Raw genomic sequence first — 18,773 nt, forward strand, 5'->3', positions numbered from 1 at the left:
TCTCTCAAACCACACAACAGAATTTCACGAAACCTTTTCAGATAATAAGGACATACTATGTAGTTGTGCATATCGACGGGAAATTGCGATTCAATTTTTTTTCTAGGAGTTACGCCCCTTTGAACTTATTTACTTTAATGTACTACTGCAACAGTTTGTCATCGCAACTCCTCTCAAAACAAACAACAGAATTTCACGAAACCTTTTCAGATAATAAGGACATACTATGTAATTGTGCATATCGACGGAAAATTGCGATTCAAATTTTTTTCTAGGAGTTACGCCCCTTTGAACTTATTTACTTTAATGTACTACTGCAACAGTTTGTCATCGGAACTCCTCTCAAACCACACAACAGAATTTCATGAAACCTTTTCAGATAATAAGGACATACTATGTAGTTGTGCATATCGACGGGAAATTGCGATTCAATTTTTTTTCTAGGAGTTACGCCCCTTTGAACTTATTTACTTTAATGTACTACTGCAACAGTTTGTCATCTCAACTCCTCTGAAAACACACAACAGAATTTCATGAAATTTTGTAGATAATAAGGACATACTATGTAGATGTGTATATTGACAGGAAATTATTATTCAGTATTTTTTCTTATACAATTTTTTTTTCTTATACTTATTTAATTTCTCCAATGACAATGTGGGGATGTGGAGTATATGAGCGTGCTCACTAAGGTTCTTTAATTTACCTTAAATAATAGCAATGAACATTTCTGATGACAATAACCGTAAACATTATCTTAGAAAATTGTTGACAGATGATTGGGCAAAGTGAACATAAATACCTGTCATGATAGAAACGCTGTATGAAAGTTTGTATGAATGATAGGCAAATGTTTCCTTTTAAAATATTGATATAGTGACCATAGAGAAAATATTGTTTAGACACATTCACAGTTACATACCATAACTGTGTCCATCTCTTCAGGTGTCTTGGTGTCTGAGTGGTCTTAGTAGTCCAAACTACTGTTTGATTTGGATCATAGCACTGAGATTGTTAGCTAAAATCCCACATTTTGCTCCAATGTTAACTAGGGTTGTCAGTTTTCCTACTTAAGGTTGGGGGTTTTCTCTAGAACTTCCAGCTATCAACCAATAAAAAAACAAATGCCCAGAAATAGCACCAAAGTGGCTATAAACACCAAACAATCAATATACGATTATCTGCCACATTTAAGTTTGGCTTAGCATTCCAAGATTATAACTTAGAAGAAATGTGAGGCAGTATTTGCTTAAATCTTAGATAATACTAGAACACACCCGTGATATAGCGCGTCCGTGACTGAATAAAAGTATATAACTATGCGTAAGCCTTATCTTAGTATTGGGATTGTCATCTAAAAAAGTCATGCCGATTAAGAGACGCACAGTTTTCTCTGCTTTCAAAATCTTTCTTTTTGAACCCGTCGACCTGGAACTTTGGAAAACAAAAGGTCCTGGAATGGAGTATTTTTTAATCAACAGCATTGTCCTATATTAGATTATCAATAAAGTTGAATTCTTTGATTCGCTGTTTTACGTCATGCCCGCTAACAAATTGAAAACTGTACCTATACGCCTTATTTTAAGTCCAGAATTTTAGTATTTCGTATTGTCATCTTAAAAAAGTCTTACTGATTAAAATACTACAATAGGGAACAATTTGACAATAATTGAAATTAGTAGTGTCAACCCTGTGATTATGACCCGTGTATATAGCAAAATCCAAATTATACCGTTTGGTGGTGCGCCTGTCAGATGCCGAACGTACAAAGGACATGTTATAAGATCTATATCTATGCAGAATATATCAAAGTTAATAGAATGATCAGATAGAAAAGATTTTTATTATTTTAAATTTAACATTGTTCTAATAACATTTGTTTATTAAATTTAATAACTTTTGAACAATCAAGGCAAAAAGTAAAGTGTGCATGTCTGTTATGTGACTTTGAAATATTAGGCAAAAAATTATACTGACCATTGCATGACCTTTGAATATGATGCAAACAATTTTCCTAACATTTTATTGTTTAGTCTTGTTAAATATCAAAAGTGTAGGTGTTGATTTTTATACAATTTCGTTTCCACATGGCTTCTGTTCTCAGTGTGTGATCATTATTTTGTAGCTATAATACCATGTCACACCTACGTAGATAACATTTTGACATCATTACTCAATACAAAGGTCTGCAAAATGTGAGAAAAAAATACTTGTAACTAAATATGAAAAATAGAAGAAAAAAATTGTAAATGAGAAACTAATTTTAATGACTATAATAGCAAAAATTGTTAAATATTTGCGTAATAGAAATTTCTTTTTTCATTGTAGTAGTTAACCTAATAACAAGTTAGCATGAAAAGAGAGGGAACGCCTGAATCTTCAGTGAAAAGGAGATAATGTGTTAAGTTGACCTTTATTTAAGGTGAGTGTGATATGGCAACATTAAGCTTGCTGTACTAGTCCTCATGAGATACAGCAATATATTTAGAGCAAAATGTCAAAATTAAGGCCTCACGACTCAAGTACCTTTTTAGCTCACCTGGCCGAAAAGGCCATGTGAGCTTTTCTCATCACTTGGCGTCCGTCGTCGTCGTCGTCGTCATCGTCGTCGTTAACAATTTTTCAAACATATTCTCCTCTGAAACTACTGAATGGATTTGAATGAAACTTAAAATGATTGTTCCTTAGATTATCCTGCACAAAGTGTGTGCTTCGATTTTTTATCCGTCAAAAAACATGGCCGCCGTTACTTAAAATAGAACATAGGGGTCAAATGCAGTTTTTGGCTTATATCTCAAAAACGGAAGCATTTAGAGCAAATCTGACAGGGGTAAAAATGTTCATTAGGTCAAGATCTATCAGCCCAGAAATTTTCAGATGAATCAAACAAACCATTGTTGGGTTGCTGCCACTTAATTGGTAATTTTAAGGAAATTTTGCAGTTTTTGGTAATTATCTTGAATATTATTATAGATGAAGATAAACTGTAAACAGCAAAAATGATCAGCAAAGTAAGATCTACAAATAGGTTAATATGACCAAAATTGTCAATTGACCCCTTAAGGGGTAAATGTCCTTTAATGACAATTTTTCACAATTTGTTCATCATATTTGCTAACTTTAAAAAATCTTCTCCTCTGAAACTACTGAATGGATTTGGATGAAACTTAGCATGATAGTTCCTTAGATTATCCTGCACAAAGTGTGTGTTCTTCGATTTTTGATCCGTCAAAAAACATGGCCGCCCTTACTTTAAATAGAACATAGGGGTCAAATGCAGTTTTTGGCTTATATTTCAAAAACGAAAGCATTTAGAGCAAATCTGACATCATCTTCGCTAGCCAAGGGTTACGATCCACTCCCGCTCTCTTCACCCTTGGCGGATTGGGATAAAATTTCGGAGACACAAGGTAAGGATTTTTATTGGTTGCAGTAGAAACTCGCTGCATCCAATCAAAAAGCGTCTATAACATGATCACGTGTAGATTTAGAAAGTGTTTGTAAACAATTGCCACGTGTTTATTGTGCAACAAGTCTTTACATCACTAAACATAAGACTATATTGAGTGACAACTCGTATGTTTTTAATCATCTAATAGAAGTTCCTGTGTATGTTCCATGCACAAATGCATGAATGTTGACATATATTTTCGTTTTCGGCTTTACCAAGTGTGTAGAATCTATACACGACCGTGTTTTACCTCCAAATTGAAGAGTTCAAGTGCTACCATTGGTCAAGAATAATGCATTCGGAATGGGCGTGATTTTAATCTTCCGATAGATGGCGCAACATTGATATCACAAATGTTAGCTCAATCTGCCAAGGGTGAAGAGAGCGGGAGTGGATCGTAACCCTTGGCTAGCAAAGATGATCTGACATGGGGTAAAAATGTTCATTAGGTCAAGATCTATCAACCCTGAAATTTTCAGACGAATACATGTTTGCCTGGCATGGTTCAATATGTTCAATAAGGCATTGCTTACCAGGTGAGCGATTCAGGCTCTTGAGAGCCTCTTGTTTTTTACTCTTTTTACATCATTGGATGTTACACTATAAAGGTTCAATATAATTTGTATTCAGACCAATAATTTTCTTTTTTTTTATAGGTATCTAAGGATCTATAAACTAGATGCTCAGTATTAACAAAAGACTCTCAGTATATATTTAGAGTGTAAAGGTCATTATAGAGCCATCAGACAACTTTTTGCTTAACATGCTTATAGCTTAATAAGAGGGTAGGTAGGTCAAGGGTCAATCTGAATAAATTACAGACCTGTGTTTAAGCTTTCCTTACTGAGATCTAACAAAGCTACATTTCACATTCTGTTTAAGAGAACTTGAGGAATCTTCTGGCCTTGTAATGATACATACCTCCAAACATTTGTAAGCAGGAACTTCATAGACTGATAAAATGACCAGAGAAGTAATTTGTACAGAATGGTGTCAAATTCTTGTAGACAAAGCCTGGATACAGGTACTGTAAGTCTATGTGGGGGCATTAGGTTTTTTGGTTTGTGCGTCTGTTCTTCAATCCTTCTGTCTGTTCCACTTCAGGTTTAAAGTTTTTGGTCAAGGTAACTTTATTTTATTTTAATCATCGCCACTTTGAAGGCTATAGTATTCTTCAGCTATCTAAAAACCAATTTAATTGCTCGATAATTTTCGTATTTTGAATTTTACCAAAATGCAAATCCAAACTTCTAATGGTGTTCTGCTAATATGCTGTTTTAGGTTTTTCTTTCACAATCACAATCATGCAATGAGGGTCAAAATTGTGTTTTCTCGCCTATATTTTAAAAATGTGCAGGTATTTAGTATGCCTTGTGATTATATATATCTATGATTTAACAGACCAGCACTCAGTACTAAAGCCTGTACAATCTGTAGTGTTTGCCTGATTAAACTGAACCTCCATATTAATACATTTTCCATCTAACAATATTCTTGAATGTCAAAAAGTTATTTCTGTTGTAGGTGTTAAAACAAAAATTATCTGAAGCAAAAGATAAAGAAAGTAATTGATTAATTCATCATTTTGACAAACCAGATGCATTATTTCTAAGTTATGATTTTCATGATTTGGTTATATATTTTATCATCAACAGTGCATGTAATGCATGAAAATCAAATAAAAACTTTGACTGATAGTATTCATTGTCACAAATTTGTTGATATTTGATAATTGCAGGGGGTCCGTTATAAATAAATTTTCTTCATTGGCAGTTAATCTAATTCCATTCGGTTCTGCTATAAACAATTTTCTTCAATAACGGTTAATCTGTTTCTATTTCTTTAATCAATACCTATTGTCATCTTACGTGCTTATTGTTTGGAGATGTCCACGGCAGTTAGATTTAACTTATCTTAATGATATATCAACTCATTTGAAAAAAAATTGTCATTTGAGAATGATTGGTGATGGTGGATGAGTGACCAGATTTGATTTGTGTTTGTAGTAATCGGTAGACACATTACAACTGTTGCATCATTACTGGCAATTTTATCATCAAAGTTGTGTTTTATTTTTGAAGTTTGACAAGAAAGATCAAAATGGCATGTTAATGTCAGATGTAATTGACCTACACAGGAAGTTAATGATAGCTATATAACGACTGTGATTAGACGGATTATCTACCAAAATATCAAAGGTAAGCTTCTCATCGTAGATAAGGTTTGAAACAGATTAACAAACAAGGAAACAAACATTGGTTAATAAAAACAAAACATCCATAGGAACATCAGGTGTAAGGAGTAAAAGTTAGATGTTGTAATCAATTATGATTATTGCATACTTTTATTTGAAATGAACTGAAAAAGTATTTTATAAATATTTTGTAAAAACCAAAAAGCAAACAATTGCAAATGGAATGCAAATACTATAAACTAATATAAGTCAATAGATACTGAATCATTAAAAAGTTAATTTGCACAATTGATCGATTTTAGTTCATTTATGACAGTAGCAGATCAGTGCAAATGAGTTGTGGTCTAAATTAAGTTTTTTTTTGGTGAGAATGTCAGACTGTTGAGTTTCTAAATTGTGTGATTGATATAGTAAAGTTTAATTATTTTTACTTCACAGAAATAATATAATTGACCACGTACATTCACTAATAGCTAAACTTGGTTCAATAACTTTGCTTGAGAAAAGAGGAATATAATTAGGTATTTAAGATTCAAGGTCTAATGTCATAAATCAAAACTCTTCGATAAATCTTTAAAGCATTCTAGATGGGGCCTCAATAGCTGAGTCTCAGTAGTTAAACTCCTGTATCATTAGCCTGTTTACACTGAGTTTGTGAGGTTGAATCCCACATGTGGTGTTGTGTTCGACTCCAATCTGAATGTCAGTTTTCTTGTTGAAGGTTGGTTCTATCCAGGCTCTCCAGCTTATTCCACAAATAAAAAGTGACCATCTCTAAATAACCAATAGTGTTAGAAGTGGCATACAAGACCAAAAATCTAAACTATAAACATCATATAGCTTGTTCATTAGTCTTAAGGAGATGGCCCTTAATGATTAGTACAAAAAGTTTAGAAGTCAAATTTTTTAGATCACCCAAAAAAAAGTTATTGAAAGAACCCTTTCTAGTTGTATGGAATTACAAGGGTGTGCTTTGCGTTGCAATACTATTTTTTTCCCACAAAATAAATCATTTGCTGTGTACAAGCTGATCAGAGTTGACATATTTGCCAATGATATCTGTGTTTCTAGAACCTTTAAAAACAAGTGAACAATTTAAGGTAGAGGCAAGCTGTATATTAAAGTTTCATTCTTTGCAATCTGTTGTGGATCCAGGAATTTAAAAAGTAGGGAGGGGGCACCAAGGCAACTTTAGGTGCAGGACTTGTTGTAAAAAGTTTATGCATTAACCATATATGCAGCTCCCTCTAAAATGTCCTCAGGCAAGGTTATAATTTCATCAATTTATATGAAATGAAATGTACTTTATGAAAGAGTTGTATTAGGTAATTAATATATAAGGTTGGTGTTATTGGTGGTTCATAGAGACCATATGATCTTAAATTAATGTAATTTGAATTAAGAATGTATCTAAGGGTGCATTAAACACACAAACAGTGGGTTGATCTGACCTCAACTTCCAACTTTTTTGACCGAATTAATTTCAACTACTGTAAAAGCAGAAATTTTCGTGAAGGATTTAATTTTGTTTATTTCGTGGAAAGAATATATCCATGAAATTAAAACCCCACTAAAATATAACCTACACATATAATATCACTTCATTTAATGAAAACCACAAAATTTAATCCCAATGAAATCTGATATAGAGACAAAACCACGAAATTTTAATCGCACGAAAATAAATGTTTCTACAGTATGACAGCATCCCATGATATTAAACTTTGTGTAATATACCTGATTGAGCATAATAAAATCACAGAAATAGGTGATCCAAACCCTCCTTTCACTGATATCTAAATAAAAAATTACAAAATCTATCTCTGCAATTCATTCTTCACTAATTTCCATTGAATTACAATTAAATTTGTTTCTGCAATAGTTTTTAATAGGCAATCATATTATAAAATGATATGTTTGAATGCATCTCTGATATCAAATCTAGTTATTATGACCAACATTTCAGTCTTCAATACATTGAAATTAATTTCTCTAATTTTTACAATTTTTAACTATTGATAAGGTTAAAATTTAAAAATTACATACACTGTTGATTTAACAAATTATGTAAACCACATTGCAGTTTGTTAATATTGCTAAGAAGTGGTTACATTGTATTTATTATGTAATAGCGACCAAATATGATTTGAAAGCTCTATGATGGAATATTTGGACATTAATTGATTGACATTCTATTTAGTGGTATAGCGAAGGAAACAGGATGATGGACATGGTTTCCTGGTTAACTGTTTGGCTTTAATTAACGCTTGACTTCCTCCTGGGGAAATCCTATAAAACTTGTAAATGGAAGAGATCCCAGTCTGATGAAGAATTAAAACAGTTTTCACCGTAACAATTAATTGACTATTGTCTTGTTTGCTTGAAAATATACGGTGGTTCCAACATAAGACTTATATCTTAACATACATTGAAGTAAATTATAGCCTGTATTATGTGAGAAGATATATCATCTAATACATTGAATTGAATTATAGCTTGCATTGTGTAAGACCTAGAATAACGTGATATTTGGGTTTTTTAATGAATAAAAGTACCATTAAATGTAATTTATAGCTAAGAATATGATAAATTGAGCTTATATAATTATAGTCTTGGCTGAAAATATCTAAATAGTAGACTAGTATAAGTAGTCTTTGGGACTGATGTATTGTCACAGCCTTTAACAGATGCTGTTTGCCAAATACCAGCCAATAACTGTATGGACTGATACCTATATTCAAAAGGATTCAGTCAAATATATCAATTTTTTTGTCATCAATATATATAATCTGCACCAAAAGGAATAGATACTAAAGGGTATAATCTATAACTTTTTGAATTCTTGAAATGAAACTTTTACAAATGGACAAAGGGAAGGGTAAGAATCCTATTGATATTGGGGTCAATAGGAAAAAGGTCAAGGTCACTATGTTGTGTTACTTAAAGTACATTTTTTTCATTAACAGAAGTTTCAATTTAACGATTTAATTTCCCATAACATTGGATGAAAGATATAGGGGAGGTGAAGATATCGATTGATTTTTGGGGTTTATAGGTCAAAGGTCAAGGTCACTGGGACTACGAAACAGAAAACGATTAGAAATTAACAAAATGCTAAAATTTTGAAGATTTCAGTAATTTAACATGACTAATTGATTAGTACATGATACATGTATTGTCAAAAACAACCCATATTTATATCACAGAATTCTTCTTCTTTCCAATAAATAGCTAAAACTTTACATTTTACCGATTTTGTTAAACTGCTATATTTTGGGGCCAAAAAGGGATCTTACTGGGCCTACTCCTTTATTTAAGTTAAACACAGAATTTATATGAACAATCTGCTATAAATCATGTGACTGGGGCAGTACTGAGTTGATGATACCTTCAGGGAGTAACAGATATCTAGCAGCTATATTGACCCAGTGTTGGAAATTGAAAATACATGTAACACTTTATAATTTCCTTGGGGTGGAAGTATTTTTATGAATTTATCTTCATGTAAGAGATAATTAAGTTGTGTATGCTCTAAAACTTAAGAAACTTTGAAACATAAATCTGGTCTAAATTCTTGTGAAAATTTTTAATTTGGTAGAAAATTGAATACAAGGTTCCTTATGAGATTCATTGTTACATATCTAAAGCAGATTCATTGTTACATATCTAATGAGATTCATTGTTACATATCTAAAGCAGATTCCCTATCTAGGTCAGTGATAAACCTTGGCCACTTTTCAATATTATGCTTTTATAAAAATGAATGGATTCTTCCTTGCACTGAATTCCTTCAAGTATTTATATTGGAAAAGGAATGATAGAGGTGGGATGCACATGAGACTATAAATCACCAGTAAAACTCAGAAATAACCAATATATATAGCACCTTTATTGCTATTCTTTGGTGGAAGATCTTCATTGATGAACTAAACATTTCACAGCTTAAAACACAATTGATTATACAATGTTGTATACTACACTTCCATTTTAATTTGATTTGGGTTTTTTCACCGTTTACTACATACATTGCTGCATACATGTCAACCTCTGACAATGGGAAATCATGTCATGACATGACATGATATGTCAAAAAGCGTGTAAAAACGTGTGATGTAGATGCGGACTTGTTGATATGAATGTGGTAATGTTCATAATTTCATACACATTTGTGAATATAAAAAATCAATATATATTCTACTGTGAGCTTTTATTGTATTAAACAATGGTCTGTTATGTTGCTTTTAAAGCACCACCACTAGGCACATATTCACAACAACTGCCAGTTTCAAGTTTAGTTACATTTATTTGATAACAGCACACAATACAAATGTAACATAGTCAAGTTCTGATTAGAATTCAGTGTCAATTTCTTTATAATTGAAAAGGCTCTCCCACAGTAGGAATTGATATTTGACTGAATTAGCTTCATCAAGATTTGAAAGAATGTCATAATGTTTTTGTTTTTTTGGCAATGTAAAATGTCATCTATTATCTCTGCCATTGCTCCCATTGCTATTGCCTGGTTAAAACTGGGTAGTTCATCAGAAGAAAGCTGGTACTATGAGAGCTGATCCAACAGTTCTGTGATATTTTTATCCCCATGGCCTGTAGAAATCTGTTGCCGTGTTGGCTAGATTTGAAACTGAAACTGAAATTGAAAAAGAAAAATGTAATATGACAGTTCTTGTCCATTCGTTTTTGATGCGTTTTGTTATTTGATTTTGCCATGTGATTATGGACTTTCCCAATTGATCTTCCTTTAAGTTCAGTATTTTTGTGATTTTACTTTTTTTTTTTTTATAAATTTAATTTCCATTAGATTAACATGTTTAATGCTTATTTAAATAGCTACAATGTATTTCTCCTCTCACATGTATTGTTTTTTTTTATCATTGCAACATAGAATACACAAATTATGCGTTACTTGTCACTCGATCATTTAAACTTGAACTCCAAAATATAATTTATAAATTTTGAATCTTGCCGTACACATCGTTTTGGCTTAACAATCGGCACTTTAGACGACGGTACAGGCCCTGAAAGTGACCTCTTTCTGTGCACTTTTCCCCTATTAAGTGAATTTGAAAGAAAGTCACAAAATCGTTAAAACTAATCACAAACTACTTACCTTTTACTGTTTGTCCATATAGAAAAATAAATTGACAGCCAAACAATTGCTTCGAATTTTTCGGTATTTATCTCCGAATAAGGAAAAACCCGAGAATAGCGATATCACTAACGACCAAAAAATGAAAAGAACGAAAAAGCGTGTAATTGCGTGTAAAGTGGTGAAAAGCGTGTACACGCCATGTGACAAAATCCTCGCGTGTAAACAGTTGAAAAAGAGTGTATTACACGCGAATATCATGTCACTTGACATGTATGCATTGCTGAAGTTAGTATATGTAAGTCTGATCTTTGAAGAGTATGAGCTTTATTTGAAGGCAGAAGAACTAGATAGCCCATTTCTAAGTATACCCAATCTTCTAAAGTCAACTTCCAGGAGGACTGTATAAAAAACTGTTTTATGATCAGGTGATCTATTCAGTAGTGATAATTAACAAATCTGAAGTAATCGGTCTATGAAATCATTGTATGATATCTGTCTTACAGGCTAAACCTTACGTTGACCCAGGGACTTTCTATACTAACGGGACTCGTCTCTATTGATTATAATTAATATCTAAGCCGACCGTGTAAAGCTACCATCCAACAAAAAACTTAGTTTCGTTTTTAAAGCAATTGCTTTTATGCCGTCGCGTATGGCCATCTTTGTGACCCAGATCAGAGACTCCGCCCAGATCAAGCCATAGTATTTTGTTAAACAGGCTCCTAGTCAGTCATTCTTTAACACCTATGTATGTTTTCTAATGCAATACATAGCTTGAAACTTTAAAAAAAAAGTTAGTGGATTTAAGAAGTTTCAGAATATGTTCTTGTAGATGTATTTTTGTATTTAAAGGGTCAACCGTTTGACTATCAAATAACATAGAAGTCCGAGTGAAAAAAGGTACATTTTTATAAATGCGATTCCGTTTTCCGCCGTTCGTACGATGTTTCAACAAAATATGGATTCATTTCAGTTGTTGATTTAGTATTGAAAATTTAACTGAATTATCTCCTAATAAATACGGTTTTTTTATGTTTAATTTGTGTTTCTTTAAGAGGTCAGGTGCTCTTGTTCATTCATAAAATTATCGTTCATTCATACATTTATCGTAAAATCAAAATCACTACACAGGTTAATGCGAAGTGTCAAATTATTACCTGTAATCTAAAAATAGACAAACTTTATTTGCGCAAATAATTTAGCGGAACGAAACCCTTGTTGAAAACACATAACAATAAGTTCGTTTTCCTTTTCTGTCAAAACTCCGTAATATTTATCGATCACCTTACTAATGAAATGGACCCGTCCAAACGTAGTAGATGCCAAGTCGGTCCAGATGAAGAGATATTTACAATTTGGAATTTTCTAGTTTATTAATACATAGATTGAAAAAAAGTACGTCTTTTTAAATATCATGATCAAAACTGGGTTTGCATAACAAATGTCAGATGAAACCATTATCCTCGTCTTTTCAGTGAACAAGTCTACTACGTTTGTTGACACTCGAGACGACGGTCCGTTTGCAATTTTATTTCACATGTTTTCGAAATATTGAAGATCATTTTTCGCAATGTTTCCTGAAAATTGATAAATATCAAAGCAACGTAGAGCTGTTTGTTCTTGTTCGTATAATAAAATTGAGAATGGAAATGGGGAATTTGTCAAAGAGACAACAACCCGACCATAGAAAAACATACAACAGCAGAATTAAGGTCACCAACAGGTCTTCAATGCAGCGAAAAATTCCCGCACCCGGAGGCGTCCTTCAGCTGGCCCCTATACAATATATATACTAGTTCAGTGATAACGATTTAATGTCATGTTTGTCTGTGATGACCCCCCTTTTCGGGATTGCATGAGAATTGTAGTTATTTCGTACCCACATGCACTTGTTTCTATCCATAGGAAGGTCGACTATCCATATAAAACTATTTATATGGATAATCGACCTTCCTATGGATAGAAACAAGTGCCTGTGCTCGTACCGCATCAGAAGGACACATATCAACTGAGCAATAATGTTTGGAACTTAGTTTTAAAAATGATGACAAAGTAACATTATGAAAATATTTTTATTAAGCTGAAATATATACATTTATTCTTTACATGTTTATGTCTTGTAAGATATTTTATTTCTTTCCTGTTTTTTAACATTTGCGTCTGGAAAGTTGAAATGTTTTAACTTAATCATTTGTGTTAATGGTTAAATATAAATTAATAATGAAAATTGTTAAAATTAAATCAATAAAGGAAATTATTGCCAAGGAAGTTACAAACACTACCAGGGGATAATCCATGATGATTTCTTTTTGAGTTATATGTTTCAGCACATGTATATTTGACCCCAATTTTAGCCTGGTAAACGTGTTGTCTCCTTGTGAAATATAATACATATTAAAAATGACTTTCTGCTATAGTCTTTTATTTATATAAAGTTAAAACCTTCTTACTTTTAACTAGACAACACTCATGTCAGGTTTAATTATTGTATATATGTGGATAAAAAATAAAAGTCCCCAAACATTAACATGGCAGCAATTGCTTTTACAGCCTTTAAGGCTTTGATTCTGATATGCGAAGCTAGTAGTTATTTGCGTATTTCACAGTACATTGTAATTTAATATTCGTTAATATAAAATCTGATTAATAGCCATTTACCATGACAAAAAATATAAGATTTTGAAAGAATGTTAAATTATCAAACTGAGATGTATCATTTTAAAGAACGCTCCAGTTGTGCAGAAGGGTTAACATATTGAACAAGATGGCGGCCACTCCTAATTCACTAACAAAATACCTCAAAGTTCAAATATCTATAATAAAAAACTATCCCAGGAATCTTTTCAAAAACAGCATTTTGCAATGACAAAATGTATAGAATTTCATAAAAATGTTTTTTTTCGTTAAACTTGGAACATATAGTTATGAAGATCACTTCGTAAATGTGAAAAGATTTGCTATGAAGTCATGTGACATCAGCGACAGCACAGTTCGGTCTGCAAATTTGTATAGACATTGTTATAAGTGACCAGTCCTGTTAGTATAGACTGTCCCTGGTTGACCTTATATTTGAAGTTTTATTCATGTATTAATTTGTTTGACATTTGTATTTTGAATTTAGGATTACTGTTTCAGTCTGTATGAAAGCAGAGGTAATATATTCTGTTTTCAAACTACATGTCAAAGCCAAGCAATTTTTATCTTTTTCATAAAAAAATGCTATGTTCTTAGACCTTAGAAATTTTTGTGAATATTCGTAATTTTTAAAAGTCTAATCAGTAGTTATCCTGGATATAACTAGTTATATAATACAAAATTCACAGGATTTTTGTTTTGTAACACTTCATTTTAAAGACAAATAGCACACTTAAGTAACCACCTAATAATAATTTTCAAGTTCGTTTCCATTTTGGTTAAATTGTTTTCAAATCAGTGTTAGTGAATGACAAGTTTAATTACATCATTATTGGAAGTCAAATTACTGCACAGATTAACTCAGAGAACAAAAAATTTCCAATTTAAATGAGATAACACTATTGAATTGAACAAATGATAATGGTGACAGCTGCAACATACATTTGATAAATACAGAGGGAATTCGTTTGACAATTGGTGTGAAATATAAATGTTTACTTGCATTTTATAATTAATGGATAATGGTAATTAATGGGAAAACAGGTAAGTCAAATTTAAAGGTAAAGGAAATGAAATTTTGTCTTTAACTACAATTTATATACCTAGCATCACTGTTTTTAGCTCACCTAGCTTCAAAGAGCATATGTGAGATATCACATTTAACATCCATTGTAACATTTAAAACAAACAAATTGACCAATTTTAATCAAAGTTGAAGTGCATCATCCTTTGGGAGTGTTACTTTAATGTGTGATTGTTGTGGTTGGTCACTTGGTTTTCGTTTGTACAGGGGAACCACTAATTTAGATGTTCAACAAATTACAAATTTTCTAAAGGAATGAACACAAAAATCACCAAAACAACAATATTAAGTATACACGAAAATGCAATTTTTCATCAAAGCATGAAACTTGGTTCTCATGAAAATATAAATCCATCTTAAAATGGACATAAAGTTGGAGATATCCAATAGTTTGTAGTTGATAAGAATAATAGATATTAAAGTTGTTTTGGTCACTACCATATGAGAATATTGAATGGACAAAGAGTTGGAGATCTCCATTAGTTTGTAGTTGATAAGAATAAAGATTAAAGTTGTTTGGGTCACTACCATAAGAGAATATTGAGATCTCTAATAGTTTGTAGTTGATAAGAATAATAGATATTAAAGTTGTTTTGGTCTATACCATATGAGAATATTGAATGGACAAAGAGTTGTTGATCTCCAATAATTTGTAGTTGATAAGAATAAAGATTAAAGTTGTTTGGGTCACTACCATAAGAGAATATTGAGATCTCTAATAGTTTGTAGTTGATAAGAATAATAGATATTAAAGTTGTTTTGGTCTATACCATATGAGAATATTGAATGGACAAAGAGTTGTTGATCTCCAATAATTTGTAGTTGATAAGAATAAAGATTAAAGTTGTTTGGGTCACTACCATAAGAGAATATTGAGATCTCCAATAGTTTGTAGTTGATAAGAATAATAGATATTAAAGTAGTTTTGACATTTACTTATTGTCTGTTGAGAGTTTTATGAGATTAAATTATTTATTGACAAATCTGTACTCTTTATTGGAAATATTATTGAAATCTGTGATGGATCTAATAGTATGGTAATCATTAATTAAAGATATTGGAAAAATAAACGAAAGAAATGAATTGATAATCGATTTGTTCAAAAGAAAACATTTATTCTGTCAAGTTTAAGCTAATTGAATGATTTTTAAGCATGCTTAGATGTTAGACATGGAAAACAAATTCATTCTCTTAAATAATCATTTCAAATACGCCAACATAAGTTAATTGAGTATCTTATTGCATATTTGTTATAAAAAAGGTAGGTAGGCAATGTCAATGTAGAAGAGTCTTTATAAGGTAAGGTTTCTGATATTTACTGTTCATCCTGCAATTGTCAATGCTTCTAATTCAGAATCAGCTTGAAAAATACTGATAACAATTTATTATATATAATAATGTGAAGATTTGAATTATGATTGAAATTAAATGGAATGAAAAACACTTTGATAATACATAGTTATACTCTCTAATCTGCTTTTTGAAGATTAGTAATGGTCTGCCGTCTCCATTTTATTCCATCATCATGACCTGTTATAATTAGGAAATAATTCATGGGGGCTTGAATATATCGTGATTTTACCACGGGTTGGCCCTTTATGACAAATATTTTACCCTGAGCGATAGCGAGGGGTAAAATATGGGCATAAAGGGACAACCCGTTGTAAAATCTAGATATATTCAAGCCCCATGAATTATTTTGATTCTGATAGGTCAAATACGGCAATTCTTTTGGATCGAAGCGCTACAGGTGGAGGCAAGTATTTACCATTCCCATAAATAAACGCACTATTAAATTGGCGTAGTTTTGGATGAATTTAAATGAGAATTTACTAAAATGTCTTATATGAATAACAAAAATGGCTTATTCCACATTTTAGCATCGTTTGTTAAAGTTTCTTTGTTTTGATAATTTTTGGTTTCACAAGCATGCATTTTCCCGTAAAATGCTTAGACGTCATCGTTCTATGACGTCGGTAAGCTTATTCATAAAAAAGCATGTGATGTGGGAGTATGATTGGAACAGCCTAGGCAATATATTCATATTTTACCACGGGTGTGTAATCAAAGTGTTCGAAGGACGTCATGTTAGAATTGGTCACACACTATTAGTGACTGTATTAGGTTAGATGCTTGGTTGTGATGTATAGATGATTCTAAAATTCTGCTATTCTGATTTATCTGCGACACATGGTTATTTTCATATATATATAAATGAACAACTATGCATAGTTACTTCATCTTTGCTGTGATACTCTGTAAACATCTCATATTTAACATTAGAATGAAATTCAAAACAGTGTGGCTGTGGCCATTGATTGACACATTAAATTCATCCATTGACTGGGACAATTTAGGTGAACGTTTGTATGTAACGACCACTGCTCACTATGTACTTTTTAAAGACACTTAAACTAGAGGGTCACCAAAGGTTCTCAACACCTTAATAAAGTAATTTGAAAAATTAATCAGAAATAACACGATGTTTTGATTTATATCAATTATATAAATCAAAACATAAAGGTTATTCCTGATTAATTTTTCGAATTATTTTATAATCCAAGGCGTTAAGAAACCTTTGGTGACCCTACAGTTTAAATGTCTATCGTAGGTACGTCGTGAACAGTGGTCGTTACAGACAAACGTTCACGTAAATTGTCCCAGTCAATGGATGAATTTAATGAGTCAATCAATGGCCACAGCCACACTGTTTTGAATTTCATTCTATATAAATCAAAGAGAATATAGTTGGAGGTCTAATGACAGGTATTTCAGATATATTCAGGATTAAAACAAATTCACAATAAAACTTGTCGTATTGTATTCAGTGATTGCATGGTGCTAACATTTACTGAATGCAAGCTCAAAATACCTGATGATATGAAGTTGTTTCTTCACCATAGTATCAGCTCCTGAATTGATATATAATGACAAGTAACACCAGTTTTGATCTTATACAATGCCTTGAGTAAACTTCTTAATAAAATAATGTGTTGTTACACCACTGGCCAATATTAGGGGAAGGTTGGATGCATGTTAAACATGTTTATAAAAGTAGCCACATTTTATATTGGCCTGTCCCAATGTTGGAACCTGTCATTGAGTGGTTGTGGTTTGTTTTTGTTAATCATCTTTCTCCGTTAAATGTTAGATACAATTTGCTCTTGTGTTGGTCTGTAACGTACACAACTGTCCAAGGTTTAATGGAGGGTTGGGTGCCCCCTAATATGTTTAATTCTGCCACAATCTGTATGTGCCTGTCCCAAGTCGAGAGTAAATAATTCAGTGGTTTCTGTTTGTTTCAGTATATCATCTTTGTTTTTGGGATACGATTGCTTTCAAGCAATCTGAAGACTTATACCACTGGCTCAGGTCTATGCCCTCATGTCAACCGTTTTATTCTAAACACTAAGGAACATCTTAGATTCGTATGATTGTCTTGCTTTAAAAGGTAGAAACAAACAAAGGGATTGAACTTAAACAACTTTCTTATAATGTTCTATTCATAATCTTCATGTTTGATATTTCCCTCAAGACTTATATGCCTGTTTTTAACAACACGGAAAATCAGATTTGAGCAGTATTTATATTTAGTGTTTTTATAAATTTAGAAACACGTCAGAGGGAATTCCCCGGTTTTGATAAAAATGCTAGAGTTCTCTGAATTCCGATAAATCTATTTCTGTCATATAAGTACTGAAGTGAAGTTTTTGTTATATGTCACCTTTATGAAACTGATATTTGATATTGTACTTCAATAATAAATAGAGAACCATATAGGTCGTTTAATTAACATTGAATACACGTTCTTGCTCCAGGGTTTGTTTAGATAATTGTGTGCATGCGTATAGTTTTCCTGACTTCAAGGGGTATTAGATTGAATGGTTTTAATGGATACCCCACTCAATTGATTAATTTAAAACTCATGGGATCTTTTCTATGTATGTCTGCTATTGAGGGTTATTGTTGTTGCATAATTTTAAATCATATGCATCATTTGAATTAAAATAAATGTAGTCCACATTGTAGATCTTTAACTACAACACCCCTTCAGGCGAAATGGAGTCTTCCATGCTATCGTTTCGAGTTGTCTCCCTTCCGGAAGTAAATTCCGTCAATTCTGAGAGATCAAAATATACGATACAAATTAACTTGTTCTGTCGATAAACGTCGTATTATATTAAAAACGATTGCAATTTAAACCGAGGGATGTGTATGGAAAGGAGTCATGACCACTGACCCAAAGGAAATTAAATGTTTAAAGAGTTAGGAATGGGGTTCCTCCTAGAATTAACTTAGG

The 18,773-nt window shown here is 32.0% G+C and overlaps 1 protein-coding gene and 1 long non-coding RNA gene across 3 annotated transcripts in view; one reads left to right on the plus strand and one right to left on the minus strand.

Moving 5' to 3' along the window:
- Positions 1-5,539: 5,539 nt before the first annotated feature.
- Positions 5,540-18,773, plus strand: part of LOC143057396 (3',5'-cyclic-AMP phosphodiesterase 4C-like) — a 307,472-nt gene continuing 294,238 nt past the window's right edge. Inside the window, exon 1 of one of the 2 annotated variants that reach the window (XM_076230709.1) lies at positions 5,540-5,649. The gene's annotated coding sequence lies outside the window, so the exon portion shown is untranslated. The remainder of the gene's footprint in view (positions 5,650-18,773) is intronic. The other variant, XM_076230750.1, reaches the window with a different exon arrangement.
- On the minus strand, positions 10,100-10,838 carry LOC143056833 (uncharacterized). The gene is made up of 2 exons (XR_012972545.1): positions 10,774-10,838; positions 10,100-10,287 (listed from the first exon to the last, which is right to left on the minus strand). It is a non-coding gene; the product is annotated as an uncharacterized LOC143056833 (long non-coding RNA).

This window comes from Mytilus galloprovincialis, chromosome 1 (assembly GCF_965363235.1).
Source record: "Mytilus galloprovincialis chromosome 1, xbMytGall1.hap1.1, whole genome shotgun sequence".
NCBI lineage: Eukaryota > Metazoa > Mollusca > Bivalvia > Mytilida > Mytilidae > Mytilus > Mytilus galloprovincialis.